The sequence below is a fragment of the Emys orbicularis genome, chromosome 5 (assembly GCF_028017835.1).
Source record: "Emys orbicularis isolate rEmyOrb1 chromosome 5, rEmyOrb1.hap1, whole genome shotgun sequence".
NCBI lineage: Eukaryota > Metazoa > Chordata > Testudines > Emydidae > Emys > Emys orbicularis.
The window spans coordinates 19487007-19499881 of record NC_088687.1 but is presented as its reverse complement, the minus strand read 5'-3'; positions in this window follow the sequence as shown (position 1 = coordinate 19499881).

The window sequence follows — 12875 nt, the reverse complement described above, 5'->3', positions numbered from 1 at the left end:
GAGGCAGAGAGAAGGGTCATTCTGCTGTTTGGGAAACAACTTTGACCGTAGACACTTAAGTAATTACTAATTAGTGATGGCTAATTCATAGACGATCATTTGAACATACAGCAGCTTGAAGTTGTCTTGTTAAGTACTTTGCATTTTAAGGTTTTGAGCCTGCAAGCCTTTGCATGGCACACAGCAAGATGTGCTAAACTGCTGCACTCCCGCACAAGTGTCAGCAGTAGTGTCCACTGACATTTTTCAAAAGTCAAAATTTCAATGACATTTCTTTTTTAAAAATTTGAAAAAAGAATACTATTAAAGAAACTCATGTGTTTTGCCTTTTCCCCCCTACCATCTCTAATGAACAGAGAATACATGTGCGCATCAATATAGTTAAGCACTAGTCCTAGTCCTCTGCCCTGAGTGAAAGTGTCAATACCCTTGTGACAAAAAAAGCTGATATGTGCAAAAATAAATAAATAAATGAACAACATCCTTTTTTTTTTTTTTTTAAAGTTGCAAAGTTGCGCACTTAAGTACAGAAGTGCCAGAGTTAAACTCACCGGTGGAGCTTCTCAATGAAACATTTGCAAGAATTTTTTAATGTGGGTCAAATAACGTATTTTTCCCTAGCCCTGAAATTAAAAAAAAAAAAAAAAAGTCAGCCAGAGGCAGACACCAGGCATGGGAAATTTCAGCCCAAATGCCTGAAGTTTGGCAATGTTAGAAGCAACTAAAAAAAAACAACAACAAAAAAAACAAATCTTATCTTGGCAACCCTTATCATGGCATCTAAAAGCCTATGACCCAGACTTTTAATGGTATTTAGGCATTGCTGTGCTCAGCGTTGTAATGCTAAACTGATTTAGGAGTCTAAATCTCATTTTCAAAAAGGATTTAGGCACCTAGGAGCCAAAATCCCATTGACAGCTGGCACCTAAATACTTTTAAAAATCTGGGCCTAAGTTTCTTTTGAAAATAGGACTTAGGCTTCTAAGTCACTCTAGAATTTTTTTAAGTGTTTACTCCTTACCTATAGGCTTCGCTACTAATTCTGGCTATAAATATAATATAACCCAGGCCTGCACAACTCGTAAAGTGGCGAGGGCCATATTACTCCAAAGAAAACAGCTGAGGGCCGAACCCCCCCGGCCCCGCCGAACCCCCCCCAGCACCACCCAGCCACCCCCGAAACACAACACCCCCTCCCAGCGCCGCCTGCCCCACAGAAACAACCCCCCCCAGTGCTGCCGAAACACCCCCCCAGCGCCGCCCAGCCCCCCCAAAACAACCCCCCTCCCCAGCGCTGCCTGCCCCGTGGAAAAAAACCCTCCTTCCCCAGCATCACCCTACTGAAACAGCAGTATTGAACCTTGGTAATATGTTATAGCTGGCCCCTAAGGTAGTATAATCAAGGTAAAAGAAAAATGTCTTTTTGCTATAAGTAAAATAAGATCTTCCCCCCACTTTGTAATCAATTGCCCTGTTGAATGAATGAGGTATGAATGAAGAAGGCTTGGAAGGCAGCACCTCCAGACAGCTGCAACCCTTGGAGAGGGGATGGGAGCCAGACCAGATCAGTAGAACAGGTCAGCCACCGACTTGCCGCTCGCCTCCTCAGCCCCCCACCACCCCGGCTCACCCACTCAGTCCCCCTCCCCCACCGCCGGCTCACCTGCCCCCCCGCCACTGCCCACCCGCTCGTCTCCTCAGCCCCCCACCCCTCCAGCTTGCCTACTCACCCCCCGCGGGCCGCATAGTGAGCCCACCTACTCACCCCCCGCGGGCCGCACGGTGAGCCCCCGCGGGCCGCATGCGGCTCCCGGGCCGCATGTTGTGCAGGCCTGATATAACAAATGTTAGTGATGATGTGCTGGTAATGAGAGTACTATAACCTGCATTTCTCCACAGAGATGCACTGGACCTAACCACGTTCAGTTTTCACTCAGTCCTTATTCAGGTAAAAGTCTTATTTAACGTAAAAGGAGTTTTACCCAAGGAAAGACTGTCTAAAAAGGGAGTAAGGACTTTAGGATTCCTCCCCTATCCCATGAAACTTCTTTGTAGTCATCACAAAGCCAATAGGAAAAGTTGGATTGACCCAGTAGGATTTCCATAGAAAACTTTTACACCTGTTTAAATCTCAAAGGAAGAATCATACCAACTTAAAATGACAATCTTACTTTACTTTCTTGATTCTATTAAAATAAAATTACATACCCCCTCTGAAAATTGATATTAGAGATTACGTTAAACTCACAAAAGTGAGATGAGCATATGGAGCTATAGAGGTTTAAAAATATTATATAATCATTGCTTCAGGTATGCTGTAATAACTTTCAAGGGTTAAATATGGAGTAAGAAAACTTAAATCTGAATAGCCTGGTTCAGATTCACAGGGTGGGATTTCAAAAGTGCTTAAGTGATTTAGGATCACATGCATTGGATTTTCAGTTGAACTCATGCTATTAAGTTACTTATGCACTTTTCAAATCCTATCCACAATCTGTTAATGAAATAAAATGCTATGTATACAATGGTGGACTGCTTTAGAAAATGCTGATTCAATATCTGCTACTAGAAAATATACTGCCTGTCTTATTGTAGTTAATATTTTAACTTTCATTTAATTATTTCCTTTGCAAATAAAATCAACGTTGTTCAGATTAGCAACATATTAGTGCTAGTTGAAACAAGAATGAGTTTTTGTCCTCAGAATTCACTACAAAACTTGATGTTTGTAAAATAGAAGTTTGAGGGATTTGGCAAAGGGTAGAGTCGGGGGTAGATATTTTATGTAACCAAAGCTCTCTTGAATTTATACCACATTGTCATTAGTTAGTAACTGAAATATTTTGTTGGACTCATGGATTTACCTTTTGAAAATCCAGGTATATTTTACACTTGTATCGTGGAAAACATTTCCCACCGATACACAATAATTAGAACTCACCTTTGTGTAAACGACTAGCATAAGTCCCAGGCACCGCTTAAATCCTATTTAAGTTCTAATTTCATCCACAGTAAAATAAGCTGTTTTCATTTTTTGTAGTGGTTTTGTTGTTGTTTGTTTGTTGTTGCTGTGGGGTGTTTTTTTCCTCAGTTTTTTTTGCAAAAAAGACATAATCAGACCCAAGTTTTCATTGTACTGCAATCATTACCTGAAAACAAACTTGACAAAAACCTTTGTTTGTGATCACTGTATGTCAAACAACATTTGATGTGAGTTCTCATTTTTCAAACTTTTACACATGAGGTTTAAAATTCGTTGACAGCAGCAATATCCTTCAAGCATGATCTTAGTAAACAAGCCTTCAGAAAGCTATGAGGTATAAAGTACCTTTGATAGATAAATGAATAACATCAGAACTAATGCTCTGCTTAATGGATGTACAACTTTACCGGCATCCATTAATTTGTGTATGAATGCACCATAAGTGTAGGTGGACTTCCAGTCAATTATACTTCAGCTAAGCATGACACAAAGAGCACACAGCAAAACAGCCTCCTTGAAGAAGCAGTAATGGAAAACAACAGGACAGATAATCATGAGGGATTATTGCACTGGCTCATAAATCCACACCAACGCTGACAAGAATTCAACTCTGAAAATGACAAACCTCCTCTTTCTCGTGTGATGGTGGGTTCTGGGATACTCGGCTAATGCACTCATTTTGCTAAAGCCTTTATCTGTGCCACTGTTTGATGTGGGTTTTATTTATTTATTTATTGTTTTCACTTAACCTACACGGTGACATTTCTTTGGCTTTAATCCAAGTGACAAAAGTTACTCTCTAAACTCTCACCCTATCGTGAAATTTTTATCCACATTTTTCTTTAAACATTGTTTTCTATTTATAGTAAATTACAAAGAACAAGGGTAAACAGAAAGTGCCAAATTCTGCTCTGGGTTACACACCATGCAGAAGCACCAGTCATGTATTTGATCAGGATGTTTAAATTGGTTCAAATAAAATAAGAAGTGACCTCAATGAAACCCAAACCACTTCTGAAGTTCTAAAAAGTCTTATTAATGGTCTGTTTGCTTTTTAAAAAATGCATGCTTAACTTAACTCTGAACTTTCTAGCTTTGGCCAGGATTAGAAATAAAAATGACAAGAGATATTTTTTCTGGTGGTTAGAACTTGGTACCTAGGTACTTAGTGATTGCTATACTGGATCAGCATAAAGATCTGTCTACTCCAGTGCCCTGTCAGGTACAGTGTCAAGTGCAGAAGAAGTTGCAAGAAACCCCTTAATGGCCAGTTATAAAATAATCTGGCCCTACAGGAAGTTCCTTCCCAATACCAGGTATTTAGCAATTGGCTTATGCCCAGAAGTAGGTGGGTTTTCCACTCCTTAATTTTCATCCTGTCGTTTGCATCTTATTATCCTTATAAACTTCTAAACCTGTCTTGAATCCTACTAAGTTATTGGTGCCAATGATATCTCATGGCAGAGAATTTCACAATTATGTTGTGTAAAAAAAAGTATTTCCTTTTATTTTTAAATATGTTTCCTATCATTTTCCTTGGCAACCCCATTGCTGTATTACGAGAAGGCTATACAGGTGCACCCAACTGACCTTCTTTATAGCGTTCTTTACATCTCTGTAACGTTCGTTATACCCTGATAGTGTCCCCCTCATTCACTTCCTCTTATCTACACTAAACAATCCTAAACTAGTCAATCTCTATTCATATGAAAGTCTTTCCATGCCTCTGATCAATTTCAGTGCACTTCTCTAGACCTTCTCCATGTCTGATTTATCCATTTTAAGTTAGGTGACCATAACTGAATATGGTATTAAAGGTGAGAGGGTACCTTGATACCGCATCTTTTTAATTAGTGTCTACAGTTAATTCATAATCCCTCAATGTGACTAAATTGTTCCTTCACATGTATATTACCCTACATTTATCAACAGTGCATTTAATTTGTGGTTGTGCTGCCTAGCTGTGTTAGGTCCCTCTGGAGCTCCTCAGTCTGCTCTGGTTTTGATTACTTTAAATTATTTTGCCTCATCTGCAAATTTTGCCACTTCATTTTTGAATCATTTCTTTATGCCAGTAATAAATATTAGAAGTGTGTAAATAATGAATTTTTTGGTTCACTGGCCGAATCAAAAAAAGTAAAATAAATAAATAAATAAATCCATTTTCTCTCATACAAATCACTGTGTTCAACTCAAAATGAAATGTTTTGTTGTTCTCAAGGTTTTTTTACCCTCTTAAAATTGAAGTAACATTTGAAAAAAAAGGTGATTTCAAGCTGAAAAGTCAAAATGTTTCATTTTGAAACGCTGAAATGGAACAATGGGTATTTCAGAATTTATATTTTTTATCAATTTAATGACACACATTTGTTAAATGTTGCAGTCAACCCAAGTCTGCATTTTTCAGGAAAAAAAAAAAAAAAGTTGTGGCCCAAATCTCTCTGCTCTAATATATATATATATATATATATATATATATATATATATATATATATATATATATATATATATATAAATCTGTCCAAGAATGGATATTTGGGCCATTAATCACTATTAATCACTTTCCCTGCTGAAAATTTAGCATCTGTTTTTACTCTTTGTTTTCTGTCTTTTAACTAATACTAGACATTTCCTGAACGACTGATATTTTCAGACTAATTTCTAAATATGTTAAGATAAGCATCTGAAATTTCAGACATTTATCCCACTCCAAACCTTTAAATCTTTTTATTTATTGCCACCATCAAAGACTTGTCCAACAAGAAGTAATTCTCCTGCATGGTGGTGATCATACTCCCAGCCACTCCCAATACAGTGGTCAATATTCTAAGTTTAGTGGGTCAACTGTAGGTGTATACATTTGTGAGCAACTGTGTAGGTATACTATGGCGGATCAATATTATAACAAAAGAAGGTCTTCCATAGCTCCTTTTTCTAAACTACTGTGACCCAGATTTTCAGAATTGCGTACTCATAATTTGTGCAGGAAATTTCTGTGATTGTCTATGGCCCAGATTTTTAAAGTTATATGGGTGTTGCTCTTCTTAGGATTGCAAGACCTAAGGGATTTAGATGGCTATTTCTCATTTTCAAAAGTGACTTAGGCATTGAGTTTCAGTGAGACTTGGGATCCTAAGTGCTTAAGTCACTTTTGAAAATAGGACGTAGCCATCAAAGGGCTTGTCAACAGTGTGTTAGTCTGCACTAGAAGGATGTACATTCTCCTGCACACTAGTGTGTTGTGCACTAACTGACCAGCCTGGGCCCTGCTGGCATACACTAAAAGTTCTCTTATGCATATTAATATAATCTCGTTTCAAACAGTCCTACATTAATGTCCACTAGGGAACTTTTAGTGCATGCCAGCAGGGTCCACATGGGTCATTTAGTGAGTGACATGCTAGTGCGCACTAGAACTTGCACCGATCTGGTGTGGGCTAATGTACCATATAGACAAGCCCCTAGTCATTTAGGCCTTGCAATGCTGAGTGGAGCAACACCTAATTTATTTTTAAAAAGCTGGGCCTAGATGTTTAAAAGGTCAAGTTTATGCCATTTTAAAATTCTGCACTTCTATATGCATCTCTTCTAGAACACCAGCAATATGCAGATTCTATATAGCCATCAACGTTTAAAAAGTCACTGGATATTTGTCACTATTCTGGCTGGTAAAAGGCTTTGCTAATATAGGTATTGTGTAAGCGCTTGCTTTTTAAAGCAGCGATCAATAAAAGACATTAAGTACAACATTCTGCCCTCAGTTATACCTGTCCAATCCCACTCTCCTTATTTACCCCATTATCTCTTTCGTTAATATAAGTGAGGTTGCAGGGGTGAAACTGAGTGGTAGTCTGGGCCTCACAGACCTGCATTTAGACAAATCTGATGAATCATAGGGTTACGTGTACATTTATGAATGAGCAATTAGTCCTTTCTGACATTACAGCACTTTTTTTTTAATTTTCCTAAGCACATTAAAAATGCAGTGTTGAAAATTGTTACACAAAGTGATGTTTAGTTATAATAAATACCACAGGACAAATCCTGCAGTTCTTACTCACTTTTAATTCAGTCCTTGTTGAATCAATGCTCTTATTATCTTCAGAATAAATATTGTCTGAGAAAGAAGTAAGGAGAAAAGGGAAAACTTCAGGTTTTATTCCTATATATTGGCAGAACTTTGGTGTCAGTGGAACTTTTTTGATTTACACCCAGGGTCTAATTGTAAATATTGTCTTGTTGCTTTCTGGTTACTGGTTCTAAAACTTTGCTGTATTAGTTTTCTTCCCTCATGAATACTGCACCAAACCATGTATTCAATACCAACGTCCAAAACCTGCTCTTGCAAAAAGGAGACAGCAGGACTACATTGCTCATAAGCATATAACAATTAGTCTCTCCAGAAAATACAAAACAGTGCACTCTAATGCATGAGGAATTGGAGAAATGATTGTATATAAGCCACCAGGAAAGGGGTGAGTATTTGTGAAAAGTATTTGATAAATTGGATTTCAAAAAATATTGTGAGGCTGAAGTGTGAACTGTCTTGTTTCAAGACTCTGGTAAGGGGTCTGTTAGAAGAGACTGGTAATGCATGCATGCTTCACCTTGCCTTAATTGCTCACTTTTGCATAGAGTGGGATGAGATGATATCAAAAGGAATCTGGGAATGTAGACAGCTCAGTTGTTATACCGCAACCTCATTTCTGTTACATTTGCATACAAATTGATCTGGAAATCCATCAGCTGACTTTGTTAATGAGGTCAAGAAAAACATGCAGAGTTAATCAAGCCCAGCTATAGCTTTTGTTGGTTAACTGTCTCCAGAGAAGGAAACTCAGGAACACCATTTTTTCTGTGCTTGCCAAAACACCTTCCCACAGTAGAAGTATCAGAATTAAATTTCATTTAAGAGCTCCCTCCTTTTGCACAAAAGTTACCCATGCATGTCATTCTTGTCATTTTAATTGAATTTTAGACTTGACTGGCATATAGTGGAATTTACTCTGACAGTATAACAATAATAAATTATTGCTCAAAAGCTGGTAAAGAAACCCGTGACTTAGCAAAGAAGAATATTGAGGAATTGGGGAAGCGGAAGGAGTAAATTCCATAAGCTATATAGTTACCTCCCAGTCAACACCACCACACTACCATTTTATCCATTTATTCTTGTCATTTTTGCCTGCCTGTTGATGCTTAATTATTCTAGACATTATGCCCATCATATTCCAAGCTACAGCTATTCATCAAGTGGCTCAATCTTTTCCAGTCTTCCTGTTAGAAACTGGAATGTTCTTTATTACTTTTGCAACTCCTCTGACTTTTTCCTTCCACTTGGCTAGTACTTTGAAATTCATTGCAGAAGTAAGATTTATCCACCTAAATCCATGAAGGATATTAGGGGAAATTAATTTTAACTTTTAATATGGTTTTCCCTATCAGATTAGTTGACATTGGTATTTGTGACCCTGTGCACTGAACAAGAGCCATCATGGGAGATGCTTAGGTTCATAACGTTTCAGAGCAAAGCACTTGGCATATAGTATATAGTAGTGGCAAGCAATAGAACATTGTTTTCACTAACAGTTATGGGCCATATTCTGTATACTTTACTTCACAAGCATGAGGATCCAATCCTGCTCTGGAATGGTGACAATGGTTGGTTAAAATTTTTAAAGGCAACCAAGTCCCATTTTGAAAGTGGCAGGAGCTAATTTTCATTGAAAGTCAATGAGACATAGGTTCCTAAATCATTTAGTTTAAGTGCTTTTGAAAATTTTACCCACTAAATTCAGGAGTTGTAGGATTCAACCCTGAGAAACGATGATGGTGAAATCAATGACAAAACTCCCATTTATTTTATTATTTGTATTACAATAGTACCTAGGAGCACTAATCAAGGACCAGAACCCCATTGTGCTGGGCACTGTACAAAGACAAAACAAAAAGATGGTACGGAACTTACAGTCTAAGTATAAGACAAGAAACAACAGATGGACACAGGTAGATGGGGGGTGTCCAAGGAACCAATGAGACAATATTGGTCAGCATGATAGGCAGTGGTCTCAGCACACCGGTATCCTTGCCATTGTCAAGTTTGTTGTTTGTTTCTTTGTTTTATGTAGGCATTACAGCAGAGGAGAATATTAAGGAGGGATTTGAAGGAGGATAATGAGATAGCTTTGCGGATGTTTACAGGGAGCTCCTCCCAAGTGTGAGGGGCAGCATGGGAGAAAGCACAAGGGTGCTTCTTTGAAAATTTAGCAAAAGAGCAATAGAGGCTGGTGTCATGCAGCGATGGGAGGCAGGAGCTGACATTTTGATAGCGAATGAGAGATAACAGTCCTTGAAAGTGAATTCAAGCAACTTGTGTTTCATGCGATAAAGGAGAGGGAGCCAGTAGAGGGATTCAAAGAGAGGTGTGAGAGGCTAGGAGAATGATCTTTGCAGCAGCATTCTGAATGGATATGATTGCCTTTGTCTAGGCCAGAGAAAAGGATGCTGCAGTAATGGAGACCTGATATGAGGATAGATTAGACAAGAGTTTTAGCTGTGTGGATGGACTCATCTCAGCCCACTGGGGGGAGGGGGTGTTGACCTAAGATACTCAACTTCAGCGACGCGAATAGCGTAGCTGAATTTGGTGTATCTTCGGTCGACTTACCTGGCCATGAGGATGGCGGTGAGTCGACCGCTGCCACTCCCCCGTCGACTCCGCTTCTGCCTCTCGCGAGCTGGAGTTCCGGAGTCGACAGGGAGTGCGTTCGGGGATTGATTTATCCACGTCTAGACGAGACACGATAAATTGATCCCCGATAGATCAATCTCTACCCGCCGATCCTTAGAGAGGATATGCAGAAAGAATCTGCAAGATTTACACATAAAATGGATGTGAGGACCTGAGTCAGGATGACACCCAAGTTATGGGCCTGACTGATAGGCAAGATGGCAGTGTTGTCCACAGTGATTGAGAAGGGAAGAGGCGAGAGCAGTTGTGAGAGGGGAAGAAATTAAGTGTTCTGTTTTAATGATGTTGAGCTTCATCTGATGGCTAAATATCCACAAGATGTCAGAGAGACAGGCCAAGATTTGACTTGAGACAGAAGGAGTCAGGTCTGGAGCAGAGAAGTAAATCTGTGAGTTGTCAACACAAAGATGGTAGCTGAATTTGTTTAATGAGAAGAGGTCTTTGCCCTTCAGACCTGGGGAATGGCATACTCTTCTAGTGGAGTTTAGATTGTAATTAGTTGACAAATTTAAATTAGGATACAGAGCACTATGTGAACTCAAAATGCAAAGAGATGAGAATGCATGAGAAAGAAGACAATAGAAGGCCTGATTCTCCTCATATATTGGTGTAAAACAAAAGTAACTCCACTGAAGTCAATGGAGTTACACTAGTGTATATATCCGTTGTGAGAGGAGAATCAGGACCCATCGATTTCTTCAAAAGAACACACATTTCAGCATAGTAGGTACAAAGATATAATTTCTTTGTTTCATATTTCATAATTAGAAACAAAAGCCTTTGATAATATGCTAAGTGGTCCGAACGGGGGTTGCAGGTAATCATGTCTAACTAATTATCTACTGTATAATCAAAAAACACAAGAGAAATAGGCACCTGCATAATACAGGCCTGTCGAACAGATGTGCCCCTATTAATAGACGTGAATTGTCTATTAAAACTCTGCAGTGACACGGAATGTTGTCCTCTGATAGTGAGGACTGCCCTCACTAACCTTCAGTTCCTATGCAATTATTAGCAAGAAAAATGCAGAAGTGCCATGATTTGTCCCTTCTTTGCATTATTCTGCAAGCATGGGCTCTTAGCTCTCAAAGGTTTTCAGGGTAAAACACTGTGTTCACTCTTCCCTGGTGGAATTTTACAGAATATCTCATTTCTAAAGATGCAACAAAAAGAACTGTGGATGGAAATATTTTGTTGGTAGAGAAATCCACTATGTTAAAGTATTCAGGGTTCATTAGAAATGTTACAGATGTACTGTGCTGATAATTATGGATGTAATAAATAATGTAATGTGGGAATTTTTTAAAGATATAAAATACAGACTTTGAACTACATGACTACGGTTGTAATAAAATTAGCTACTTAGAAATAGACAACAGGGAACAATAAATTAATGCATTTATTCATTAGGATAATATTTTAGATATTAATAACTCTTTCCAACATCCACATGTTTCACAGTAGATGAACAATAAGGCTTTGAACCTCCATAGACTTGGGTACTATTTAACTTTACACAAGTGAGTCATCCTGTTGGCTTCAATGGTTTTACTCACATGTGTAAAGTGAAGCATGTGCATAAATCTTTGCAACACTGGGGTCCTAAATGTTAACTGCCATCCAAAGCTATTAGAAATACATTAAAAATATCCTCCTAATTTTTAAATGCTTGATGAATGATTATTTTTTAAATGAATCATAAACTGAAATCAAACAAACAAACGTCCTCCATTGTCTTTCCTCCCCATCAGTTATGAATAATAGTTAGTTAATTTTATATGAGACATACATACATTTCTAATCTTCATGGTTGTGAAGAAAAGCTTGACACTGTTACCAGAATATAACCAGTGCTGAGAAATCTTCCTGAGTTTGCAGACAGATTGAAACAATAGCTGCAATAAGTGGGAGCTGCCTCATGCATTTCAAAAGGGGAGTTAACTCCAAGCCCGTTGCTCTGTGAGGACTGCATTAACACCACCTTAAGAGAGGCCTTCATGTGTTGCAGAAGGTGAAGAGTACAGTGGGCTCAGCCCAGCAAATGCACCTGGATGCTGGGGTAAGTAATGACAAGGATTCCCTGATGCTATTCCTGCTTGAGAAAGTGGTGGAGGAAAGGCAAATCCTGACACCATCCCCATTGTTTTCAGGGAGAGAGAGGACCCTGCTACTTAGTGGAGAGAATGGAGCTCCCTGCCATCACCACTAAAAATGAGGGATGGAGGCCAAGGGGTCCTTGTGTCAAGGTGTGTCTATGTTCCTGGATTGCCTTAACCTAGTCCAGCACTTCTCATCCTTTCACTATTAATAGCAGGAAAATTACCTGTCCCCCTCTAGCCCTGCCACCTCCCTATCTGCTATTACTCTGGAAAAAATGCTGCATAATGTTCTCTAATCCTCAGTAAAAGTCTGTCTGTAGATATTCAAAGGAATTCTCTTCAAGTGGCTTTTTGTTCTCTCCTTACCAGCGTACAGGATACATTGAGTCCAGCTAGAGTAAACAATGATCTGGTGAGACTATAAATTGAAATACTAGTGAAACGTCCAGTGGAAACCTTTTGCAGCAAAGTTATGTGATTATAACACGTTTGACAGTATCAGGCTACTGCAATGAATCCAAAAGGTGACTGATGTTTAGACTTTTTCCTTGTCTAAAACAGCTTACCTTGTGCTAAGCAAACATTCATTTAAAAGGTCAAACGGAATGTTATCCTATGTATTGTAGTAGATGGTATATAAAAGCTAATTAATGTGTGTGTGTGTGTGTGTGTGTGTGTGTCACATACTTTATAGTATGCTGGTGGCTGCATTAGCAACCTATAGATTTAACAGAAGATATTAAAAATTCATCATATAATTTCTACACAGTTACCATAGAATAATCTCTCTTCTTCTAAGTAGAATAGAAAAGTATGGTCATTTCATATACCACTGTTTCGTAAACACCAGCAAATGCTGACTTTTTAAATGATCACCATTCTAGATATGAGCGCCCCTAAACACATAGATTAGATTTAGGTTTTTTGTATATATTTGTATTCAACACACACTATATGTATGTGTGTTTGTTTAGGGGCGCTCATAGCAATTTGCAGCTGGCAAATTACGACATGCTCCATGAAGCTCAGCTGTGCAAGC